This window comes from Lycium ferocissimum, chromosome 9 (genome assembly GCF_029784015.1).
Source record: "Lycium ferocissimum isolate CSIRO_LF1 chromosome 9, AGI_CSIRO_Lferr_CH_V1, whole genome shotgun sequence".
Taxonomy (NCBI): Eukaryota; Viridiplantae; Streptophyta; class Magnoliopsida; order Solanales; family Solanaceae; genus Lycium; species Lycium ferocissimum.
In genome coordinates, this window is record NC_081350.1 from 48,216,991 (window position 1) to 48,230,216 (window position 13,226).

Genomic DNA, 13,226 nt, shown 5'->3' on the forward strand with positions numbered 1-13,226 from the left:
GTCGAAAACTATACCACATAAATTGAGACGGAGGGAGTACACAATTTTTTCATGACCATTTTGTCCAGTAAATTTTATGGGTGATCATTTAGCTTTGTGCTCGTTACACAAAAGTCACTTTTCTTTATTTAGTTACACAAAAATCATTTTACTTTGCTCCAATTATCACAAAAATCACTTTGGCCAGATTTTATAAAATTCTCAAACTTAAGACCACCCATGCACACAATTCTGAATGACCACAAGCGCTAGTAATAACCTAATTATGTAACTTTTCTGAAAATTGCATATTAAACCAGAAAAGCAAAAAAAAAAAAGGGGGTAAAGTAGACTGAAGCTCACACATGAAATAGCAAACTTGGATAGGACTTTACATATGCTTAGAAACAATGAGGTAAAGTTACCAAAATAACTCCAAAAGGATAGATAAATAGTGTTCAAAGCTCAGTTTACTCGGTCTACTACTTGAAAATTCAAAGCAGAAAGCGACTTACTGACTTGCATTTAAGTGTCTGTTGACTTGACTAGTCATTATGCTCGGGCTTTCTAGAAATGGTTATTTAATTAAAAAAAAAAAAAAAAGAGTTCCAGTACACTTCTATGTATGCTGCTCCTCTCCGTCTCCCACAACGTAACTTTTAACTTAATTAAAATACATCAAGACTAATTACCGTAACTTTTCTGAAAATTGCATAAATGATATATGCCGGCATTGTTCAGCTCCCGTTTGACCATAGATTTTAGGAGCATATATTGAAGATTTGTTTTGCTATAAAATTTTGATAGATTTTAAAAATAAATCTTCAAATTTCCAAATTCTGGCTTGAACATATTTTTGGATCAAGATCTATGTTTTGACATTTTCAAAACTTCTAAAAACTACCTCAAACTTTTGTATTTCACAAAAAAAAAAAAATTTACCTATTTATGACCCAACCAATTCTATCTACCTTGTTCCTCCATTAAAGTGTATCTACAAGTATTTTTCACAATTAAAGCAGTCTCTTCTATAAAGTGAAGATTGTTCGTATAATGTGGGAAGATTATATTAAAGAATAGCTAGTTACTACAGTTGTTTTTTTTCTTACACGGATAAATCTTTGTATTGTAATTTGAATTGTAGTAGCTAGTAAGTGTGTTATTAGCAATTGTTGTTTAAATATCATGTTCTGCATAATTTGGAATTAACAAGCATGTATATGTTTTGTATGGTTGGGTATAAGTAATGTTTCATGTTTTTCAAAATAAAAAGTGAAATATGTTTTGAAAAACTATGGCCAAACACATTTTCAAAACTTGAAAAACTCCACCCAAATCAAGTTTTTCAAATTTTGTTTTTTTGGAACGGAAAAGCGTCAACTATGACGCTGAACTTTGGGAAATAGTTCATCCATTATTTCGTTATCTTATTGGGTCAATTATGCCCTTGCATTATCTTTAGTCCAAATATACCCGGTCAAATATACCCTTTCCCATTAAAATTGTCAAGGTGGACGACATGAGATATGACGTGGCGCTACTGAATAACGGTGAGGTGGACACTACATGGCATGCTTTCGCCTCACCACCCCATCCCATTTACCCCTCTCTTCCCCGCCCAACTTTCCCTGCTACCATCTCTTCCCCTCCATAACCTTTGCAATCAACCACATTCTTAAACTACAAAATAAAAAATTAATTGATGAAGAATTGAAGAAGCGATATATTGATTGCGTTTATTTTTTAGCATCTTCACTCACTTGCAAAAAGATTTTTTTTCGATTTTTTTCCCTTTTTTTTTCCATTTACATTTGTTCGAATTTCATTTTTTGTTAAAGAATTTAATTAACTCGTTGATTATCTGCAATTTTAACCTTAGTTCCAATTTATATCTCTTTTTTTTTTCATTTTTGAAACATACGTTAAATTACTAATAACATTTTGCTGTAAAAAAAAAAATTGGAATTATTTGCCTTTTTGTATGTAATTTTTTTGCTGAGTTCCAATTTATATGTTAATTTTTTTTTCATTTTTGAAACAGTACATTAAATTAGTACTATCTGCAATTCTAACATGCATTCAATTTATACAATTATTTGCCCTATTTTTATGGAATGTTCTTGCTATTTGTGTTAACACTGATATAATATATACGATAAATTAATTTCTTAAACTTTGTGTTTAGCAAACAACATTGTATAAAGTTTTTTTCTTTCTATTATTACTCTCTTTTTTCATATGCATTTCTTCGTATTTGATGAACACATTTTGCGATGTCTTAATTCGTTTTAGTTATTTTCTTAACTCGTTTATTATCTGCAATTTTAACCTAGGTTCCAATTTATATGAATTTCTACTGTTATTGGTCGGTGGTGCTAATAGTTGCAAAGGTTGTGGAGGAGAGGAGATGGTGGTGGTGAAAGAAGAAGGGGAAGAGAGGAGTAAATGGATTGGGGTGGTGAGGTGGCATGCCATGTGGTGTCCACCTCACCGAGTTGTTAGTGTCACGTTGTTGACACCCAATTTTGTCCCGCCTTCCCTAAATATTTATTTATATTTATAGTAATTTTGACAATTTAAGAAATGATTATTCATATTTTATTATAATTATTGACTTTTACTAATCTTAGCATTTTATTATCTTGTTGTAGTCATTCTTGTTATTATACGCTGTATTTTATTACCGCTACTACTATTATTATTATTATTATTATTATTATTATTATTATCATTATTATTATTATTACTATTATTTTGTTATTATTATCGGTATTATTATAATTCACGCTTTTTACCATTTCAAAGCATTTTTACCAGCTTATGCACACACATCGCATTTATTTTCGCGCAATCAAGTAATAGCATTTTATTCACTGCTAACTTTTAAAATATTATCACACGGTTATTATGGCGTTCTATAATTTTATTTTATCCGGGGATTGATAATTACATATGTTTAAATATTTTAACACACGTTAGCACATTATGAATTTAAAGGGGTCTTTTATTTAAATTCAGGAGCTAAGTTGTTCAGCCCATATTTTAATTCATCTAACCTAAATCCGGACCCAATCAACCCATACTATTTTTTGGATCAGCCCACGTTTTAATTAACTGACCCAATCCGTTAAACTTGACCCGGCCCACACCACTACACCCGTTTTTTCTAAACCTAATCTCTTTTCTTTTCCTTCACACCCGCCGCACCCCACCTTCTCTCCTCTCTCCTCTCTTCTGCTCATCCCCTCCCTCTCCCACGCTCTTCTCTCTCTCCCTTCTCAGCTTTTCTTGACGAAAATGGCAAAGCCCCAGAGCCCTTTCACCTTCCCCAAGCCTTGCATGGTCATTTCGGGGAAGGCAATCAATGCTTGTACCCCCCCCCCCCTGTCCAGGATTCAACCACAAAAAGAGGTCAATTTTGTTCTCTTGCTTATCTCTTCTGCGATTCGCGATCAGAAAGGATCATAATGGATCTTGTCCGTTGTGAAATACGAAACCTTTTTTTTTTTATAATTTCTTTCATTTTCAAGTATGAGATTTTAATGGTATTTTGTCCGCTCCTTTCTTTTTTACGACCAAAGATTTGAAATACGAACGTTGATTTGGAGTGGAGCGTTTTGACTTAAAAGATCCCGCCCAATCGTTGAACTCCAAAACCCTAATCTTTTCCTATAAATAATCGTTTTTCCGGTCTCGTTTGAGGGGTTCGTTTTAGCGGCCAGAAGATTCTCTAAAAAGCTAAGTTCTTGAGCCTCAAAAAAAACACCCCCCTAAAATATAAGTTTAGTCGTCTAGAATACCAAAATATATCAGTTTGTAGTAGTCATATGTTTGGTGATTGATAAGAAATATACTACATCATTTACGTAGTTTTTGCCAGGTATTGATTTGGACCTATACGAATTCGGAGCGTGGCGTTCGAGTAGATATCGAGACCTTCGCCTCCTTACTTTTGCACAGAGAGGTCAGTCAAACACCCCTTTTATTTATTTATCCATGAATTGAGCACTTTGTTTGTGTTATGTGTTTTATATGCTTTTGCTGCTTGTTAGTTAGGCGGTGTGATAATGCTGATAGATGTAATTCCCGTTCTGTTTAGATTAATTTGGTTTAGTTCTTGTCTAGTTTAAGTTTAGTATGTTTTACTCTTTAGTGGATAATTTGGTCCTCGTTATGCCGTTTGAATATACTAGCATGTGGTTAGCATTTTTTGAGGCTGTGTGTGATCATTACCTTCTCTGTTTCAGGCTGGTTTAGGATCTTATGTGTCGGTAGTAGTTCAACTATTATCCATTAGTCACTAGTTTAGACATCTTGCTCCATGTTTTCAATCCTATTTTAGACATGCGGATCTGTGTTTAATTTGTAACATTGGTTCGAACTGTTGGGATTATGTGGAGTAACTTGGATATTTGGACAATGTAAAATAGCCTATCTTGTACTCTAATGTGTCATACGTTTTGACGTTTGTTCTCTGGAATGTATATTTCTTGAGTGGGTTTTTTTCCCTTTGTTATCATAATCTTTTTAGGCACGATGTTTTGTTCTATACGGTCAATCTTGGCAAGTTGATAATTTCTTTGAAAATTATGTTGAGTTGATGTTTGCCTCCCGTATGCTTGTTTGGTAGCTACTAAAGCCTTGTGCATTAAGCCAGGCATTAAGTCAAGTTTTTGAGTGTTTTTACTCCCTCATTTTTTATCAAAAATGTTGCTTTAAAACTAAAGCGACTTTCAAAGGAATCTTTTCATTTGATCACTTGTCTTTGCTTGAAGCCGTGTTGAGTGTGGGTTACTGTTGCTTTAAAGTATTCAAGTGTCGTGCATAACCCAACATGTCTAAAATAAAACCTCGCATGTCAAGAAAGCTTGGCACGATTCACAAGGTGTTTTGTTTGGTTTTGATTGTCTAGTCGGTATTGCTTTCTCTACACGGTGTTAAGTTCCCGTGCAATTACCACAGGTTGGAGTGAACTCGATAGTACCATATCTCATATCCGTCTGTATTAACTACGTAGTACCCATACCATTAGTCATTCCGCACGCAAAAGTAATATGGTGTTAAAGTAATACTCCAATATGCCTGAGATGTATATAAGTCGTTGATATGTTTAGTGAAGTTTAAGGCGAGTTTACATTGCATATGTTTAACATTGTTGATTGTACACTAATCTTTTCTTTCGTTTCTTTGCATGAACCTCGCATACGAGTCGAGGGACTCGTTCCTCTTCCACATTCGATGTTGGGCTAAGAGTCCAACATAATATTGTCGAGTCATTCCGTGTCGACCCATTCGCGGCAGAAAATAAAAGAGTTTGCGGGCTAAGCCCGGCGGCACGCATGATCGCGACGACCCCGAAAATGGGCTGAGCCCATTTATTTATATTTCTTGTGCCTCTATTTTTATTTTATCTTTCTTTGTTTATTGCATCTAACTTGTGTTGTTTGACTAACACTTTATTTTATTTGTCTCTTAGTTTAGATGAATTATAGGAGAATTTAGTGGGGTTTAGTTTAGTAATGGATAGTTAATTTAAGGAAAACTAATAATCAGTTCCATAAGTTTCATTTTCTTCTTTTATATTAAAATTACTTATAGTATTTATAATATTCACTCTTAGAACAATGAATCTTCAATAGTGTAAATTGATATTTTTGAGTTAAAGGAATCATATTATCTTGGGAATTTCAACACCACTAACACGCAAATGGAGATCAAAGAATATTCTGTAGACATCTTTTAAGGTTTATCCAAATTATGCATATTTTTGCCAAATGTAGTTAATAAAACATAATCTTGTTTACACTCTTAAATCGCAAAATCAATTGATATCTCACCATTTGAGTTGTTTCAAATATTCATTAAAACAACGCATAAACCCGCATTTTCTTTTATTTAGATATTTTATGCAAAATCTTATTTTTTTAAATAGCATTAGCATTATTATTTAAAGTCTTTACAACAGTTATAAGTTTATTCTACATGGCATTTGAAATTTCCTTTATGCAAGATTAATATATTTGGTACAATCTCATTCTAAATAGTATTTTATCTAAAGCCTAGCAACTTTTACAAGTTTTATTTTTAAATGGCATTTAAAATCTTCCTTTTTATGTAAATTATTATATTTTCTCTAAATCTTATTTTAAGCAACATTCTTATATTTTCTTAAAATCTTAGCAACACTTACCCTTTTTTTTTTTTTTTTTTTCTTAAAATCTGAAGCATCTTGTTTAACTTTAATTAATTAACCTAAGTTTGACCGGATAACCGTAGTTAACGGATTCTAAAGGATGCCTAACCCCTTCCCTTTAGGATAATCTAGAACCCTTACCTAGAATCACACTGATTAAGCAGACTATTAACGGAGGTTCACTTAGCTTTACCTTAGTTAATAATTAGGTGCCCTAATTCACCTTAAAATCAATTAGGTGGCGACTCCTTAAAAATAAGCAAAAATAGGAATCACCAATATGTTGTACCTAAATTAGCCCGTTTAAATGGGGTATAACACACGTCATATTTCATGTCCACTTTGGACAATTTTAACAGAGAAAGGGTATATTTGGACTCAAAGTGTAAAAGAAGGTTATATTTGGACTCAAAGTATAACGGCAAGGGCATAATTGGCCCAATAGTATAACGAAGGGTATGGATAAACTATTTCATAAAGTTCAGGGGTATATTTGACCCTTTTCCGTTTTAGGAATCTATGGCTAAACGCTAGCTAAATTTCCGGTGGTACCACCTCATACATAGAACTAACTAATAGAGGGAAAAAAATCAATACGAACTAGATCTCTTCTTCTACCTACAGCTAGAATTTCACAAATACCATATACACAATTTCTTCATGACCATTTTGACCCACATGCACCAGTAAAAACATTAGTATATGTAACTTTTTTGAAAATTGCATATTAAAACAGAAAAGCAAAAAAAAAAAAAAAATTAAAAAAAAAAAAATGAGTGGTACAGTAGACTGAAGCTCACACATGAAATAGCAAATTTGGATAGGAATTTACATATACTAAGGTGCCGTTTGGCCATAAATATCAAAAACAAATTCACTTTTTTTGGAATTTTTGAAGTTGGAGTTGTGTTTGGCCATAGTTTTTGAAATTGTAGTTTTTGGTGAAATGTAGTGTAAAAAAGTGAAAAAAGTGAAATTTTTTTGAAAAATAAGTTTTTCTTGTTTTTGGTATTCTGGAATACAACTCCGGAGTTGCATTTCGAATATTTATGGCCAAACGCCTAAAAGTTAAAAAAGTGAAAAAAAATTCCGGAAAAAAGTGAATAATATTTACGGCCAAACGGCTACTAAGAAACAATGCGGTAAAGCCTTCGGTATATGCTATCATTCACAACGAAAGCTTGTTTGGATGGTTGTTACCTATTGTACTGTATTGTGTTGTTAGTTTAAATATAATGTTTGTTTTGATAGTTACTTTAATTTTATCGTCTCGTATCGTTAAATTTATCATTGTAACGATGAAAAGTCTCATTTTGTGTAACGACCGATTTGATGTAATCGCGTCTTTACCTTATTTCTTTATCTCATTTTGTCTTTGCTTATTGTATCTCATAATCCTATTTTATTCCTTACTCTACCTTCTTATAGTAGCTCTACCCTATGCCCTACTTTTCTTGTAGGTTTATCCTTCAAATTGTTGATGTGTGACACATATAACGTCGGGAAACGATACAATCTATCCAAACGTTGTATTTATCAAAATAATCCAGTACGATACAATACAAGACAATACAATATAAAAAGATATATATATATATATATATATATATATATATATATATAGATATATATATATATATATATATATATATATATATACTAGTTTACGGACATGCGCGTCGCGCGTGTGTGTACCTCATCGATGAGATTCATAAAATAAGTGTTTCAATTAACATATTCCCTACGGGAAAAAAAGACTTCAGTCAGATGCAAAAAAGCATTTTAATGTTTAAGAAAAACACTTGAGAGACTATTACTAACATTTTTTTGACATAAGTGAGACTAAAGCATTTCAGCTTAACTATTTCCGGAGAAAAGGTATAACATATTTTAACCCAAGCACATAAGACTCCCAAGGTGAAAAAAAAGTAGGGAATATTCCAACGTCCTAGACATGCGTTTCATAAAAATAGTATTCACTTGTGTATATTGGGTGTTTACACTAAATCAAATGATTGCATCATAATAGTTGAAAATAAAGTGAGAATACATATCACCTAACAATGATTAAGTAATAAAGTGTGTCTAAAAAAGACAGATGACTAATATAATAATTCATTGGTTTGGTGTAAACATCCGATTGCGAATAATTTTAACATAAAATAAGTCTTCAATTTCAAGATTATAACGTTTTGACCCAACAAAAAGAAAACTAATTTTCCAAGAGATGTATTAAAGGTAAAAGCAATTGGGCTTATATTATTGTTGGAGGAAAGGTGTAACATATTTTAACTCATACACATGAGATGTACTCCCAAAGTGAAAGAGGATGCGCCATATTCCAACTTCAAAGACAAAAAGTTTTTAGATTTATACATATCTTGTTCTTATTATTTCATCATGCTCCATTGTTCTTTAATTCCATATATGAGACTATCTATGTTAGTAAAAAAATAAAATGATAGTATTCACAAAATTAATTCGCAAGTGTAATCTGCATCAGTGTTTTAAAAGGCGAGGGCGTAAGGCGGGGCGTTTACGTACGTCAAATGGTGGGCGTGGCCACGAGGCACGGGGCGTAAGCCCCGTGGGATTTTAATTTTTAGTATTTTATAAAATGATATAATTATAATAAATACTTTTAAATAGGTGAAATAAATAAAAAATTAAAGAAAATTATAAATAAGTGATATATATATATATATATATATATATATATATATATATCTCCACCCCCCCCCCCCAAACCCCCTAAAAAAAAAACTAATTAGAACAATCTATTATACGCTACTTACAAGTACAAGTAACTGCTCGTTACTTTTTTGAGATAGTAGAAGACAAGATAAATAATTAAAAAAGAATATATATATATATATATATGCTCCACCCCCACAAAAAAATTAATTAGAACAATCTATTATATATATATATATATATATATATATATATATATATATATATATGGAAAAGAATATATATATAAGCTCCACCCCCACAAAAAAACTAATTAGAACAATCTATTATACGCTACTTACAAGTACAAAATTATCGCTCGTTACTTTTTTGAGATAATAGAAGACAAGATAAATAATTGAAAAAGAATTTATATTAGGCATTCTAGCAATAAAAAAAGGTCTTGACTTTTAAATTTAATACTTCAGTTCCTTTTTAAAACATTTGAGTAATTACATGTTGACTTTTGAGAATTTGGACATTATATTAAGGACTTATTTAACAAATTTCGTTTTAGTTCGAAGAAGTTTTACGGGCTTACGCCCCACACGCCCCAACAAAAAACTCGCCCCAAACGCACAGGCGTACGCCCCGAATTGCCGGGCGTACGCCTTTGAGACTTTCGCCCCGACCCATCACCCCGGGCATTTTTGATACGCCCCGCCCTGGCCCCGAAACGCCTTTAAAACAACTGTCCGCATGTAAAACTACATTTCCACATAAAACGTTATCAAGCTCAATATTCACAAATAAAAAAATATAGCGGAGAATGACTATTTAAATTCAATTTTTCCCACGTTATCAAGCATATATACTATTTTAAAGGGGATCGATTTTGTATATATGTTTTTTTCCCACTATCTCCCTTTTCCTTGTTCACGCATTTCGTCAAATGGTTAATGCTACTTAATGAAGTAGCTAAGCAGCTAACCTTTTTCTTTTCAAATTCTTTAATGTTTGGTAAGTGAATTGATGTTTAATGTACCTGTTTTATACTCAACAAAAGAGAAATATTTAACTTGTTCAATTAGGAACATTATATCTAATGATGAAGGCTTTTAAGGAAAAGACAAACATAAAAGTCATATAGTTCAAAGAATTGCTCAGGACCAGGTGATATGATATGTAGCAATATATTACCATAAAATAAACAAATAATGCGAGCAAAAATCTCTTCTTAAAAGATAGAAGGCCCTCTCTCCTTCTATACAAGTTATCAAAAGAAAAAGCAGAAAATTAATAGAAATTAGAGTCCCAGTGTTGTTTATTAGAGTACTGTTCAAAGTGAAAATAATTACCAGTGAAAAAGTGGACACAATTGAATTGTATCGAATAAGATGTATAGGTAGATTCCAACTCTCAGCAGCAGTCATAAGCCTCACGAGTCACGAGCAACCGCTTGAACAACACCAATCTGATCATGAAAACAACCATAAATATATAATGCATCTAAAAAACACAAACATCTGTTGATGAAACACAAATTAAGAGTATAAAAAAGACACAAATGATAGTTATTGCGAACAGAATAAACATTCAGTAAACCAAACAACGTAACATATGCACATAAAGATGGAGGAAGATTATTTGAGGGAAATGAAAACACTTTTTTGCATTTATATAGTTCTTTCATGTTGGTTTTTGGCATTCCTTGAGTTCCCGTTCATCCATTATTAATTGAATGAGTCTACTTTTAATTACATTAAAATATGAGTCCTCAAATTCTTCAGGTTCTTTTTACAGCAGTGAAGAGGTTGGAAAACATATGGTGTGGTTAATGTGCTATTTTATGAAGGATTTATTTGTTTATTTTTTGGAGGTTATACTATTTAATTAAATATTTTGATTTAGTGTAGGGGCAAGATGATAAATATCCATGAGTTTTAACATTGTAACTCCCAATTGAAGAGCCACGTTGGGATTTTAATGATTAAAATTAAAAGCAAGAAAGTAAATACATCATCTATACATAATATATTATAAAATATTATCAGTCTTTTTGGAATAGGACAAAATGGTCAATCAATTTTGATGATGGGCTTTTTCGTAATTCAACTTTTAGCTTAGAGTCTTTCACTTTTAGTATTATAGGATATGATATGTATATGAAAGGGCGGGGGGTTTAAATGTCTACTTTCTGATGAGATCACCAAAATGTGCATCGCTTTATGTTTTGCTATGATGATTTATGACTTGATTTCAATTTCAGCATGATTTTTTTTTTTTTTTGGTAGGAAATTTCACCATGATTTACTACATGATATATAATTAAATTTGTTAAAAAGCCTCATCTAGACATCAAAACGCACCTCATAATTTATATTGAGCATAATCTCGCTCAGATTATGTCAATTAGACACGAGGCGCTGATATGAAAAATGCATGAGTTTCGCCTTCCTTTATGCGTGTGAACATGTCAAAATTGAGCTACTAGAAATTCTAAAATTGATAAAACTTTCCTGTACGAATTTTATTTGGGTCTCTCTAACTAATAGAAAACTTTCTTTTCATGAGTTCTTTTGGCATATTTAGTGCCCGCTGCACAAGCAGTAGCAGAGAAGAACAACGTAAATATCCGCAGCATAATGCAACTATAGAATACTTTAGCTTTCAGGAGAAAAAACTCACTTCTGTCCTCATTGCACCAGGTCTATGATGCCTTTCCTTGCCTAAATGAAAGGTATAGCGAATAATGTCAATTATATGTGGTTGGATTGACTGTTCGATTTTAAGGCTGTTTGTGGACTTTCAAGCAAACCAAACAAGCCGATTCTCGATTTTGTGATTGTTGATAATCATACAATTAGCCGTTGTAGAGTATTATGAGGATATCTACAAGTTGTCAGAGGTACGACGATTTTCACTTTCTCTGTTTTTATTTAAGTTTCCAATTCCAAACTAGCTGAATATGTTAGATACAGCCTACAGGCCATAGCAAGATATATTTGATACGAGATGTTTGTTAAAATGAAATGACTGTAATCAGAATATTGCTTACTCTTTATGGTAAACATGTGCCCGTTGTTATTGTTACAACTTTCACTTCAAAAAATGCAAATTTAGAACTTAAGAAATGTCAATTAGAGATGTTTAATTCAAAACTCGACCACCAGGCATGACAGCAGAAGCACCTATTGACCTCTTAATTCTGCAATACTTAACTAAGATTCCGCTATACATAATTTTGCACAATTAATTTTCAGCATGATGCTCTTTGTTTTCACTAGTGAAGGTTGAGTAGTCTTCACAGGCAAGAAGGGATAGTAAGAAATTTAGATGTATCTCGTGAGTTGCTACTTATTTTACCTTCTACTCTGTGCTTTATATGCATATTTGACGATATTCACAGATTTCTACAATTTCTGTTTCAACAGTAATATAACGAATTTCACTGTTCTTTTCTATTCATTTTACATGAGACCAGATGTATTCATTGTCGTAGCCTTTCCTCTCTGATAGTAAAGATAGGACTTGAACAACCATCGTCAGAACTGAAAGAAGCTCATTTTAAGGAATAAAATGTATTCTTTAACGGCAGAAGTCTTCAATTTTCAAGAAATGTCTTGGTCGCATCTATTTTCGTCCAATTAAATGAAGTTAGTACTTATACTTTCTTTTAAAGTTGATACAAATCTTTAACTTGAGGGATGGTGGTAGATGTGGTGGATGATGACATTGTATAATTGGACATTGATCTCTGAATATTTTCATTAAGCTGCAGGTATGATTCAACTCTCAAATTGAAAATTTCAAAGGTCATTGACTCTTACCAAGTCTGCTAATGTGCTTTTTTCTGTAATTTTTTTGCTTTATTTTGGAGATGGGAATTTGGTGGAATGTGGAATGAAGTTACAACTTACACATACCATGGTTTTGATATTTGTTCACTGCCTGTTCAAAGCCTTCAAGTAGTAGTATGTTAGGTTCTGGTTGTGTGAGTTGTTTGACTGCATTTTTTAGTTAGAAGTTTCTTCAGTTAAATTTTTCATTAGTTGGACTAATAGAAAAGAAGGCACATGTAAGAGCTACTCTCAATGCACTTTATTGTTCAGTTTTAGTTGTTGGTGAGCTACTCTAAATTTACTTTATTGTTCAGTTTTAGTTGTTGCTGAGCTACTCTAAATTTACTTTATTGTTCAGTTTTTTTTTATTTTTTTTATTTTTTTTTATATTAAACCAATTCCACTGACTACCTTTGTCTATGGCCATTGGGGGGGTTTGGCATTGACCCCTACCTTGTTAATAACACATTCACAGATATACATGGGAGGAGGGCTATGCCATGACTCCCTCTTTTACATATGTGAGGACTAACCTCTTT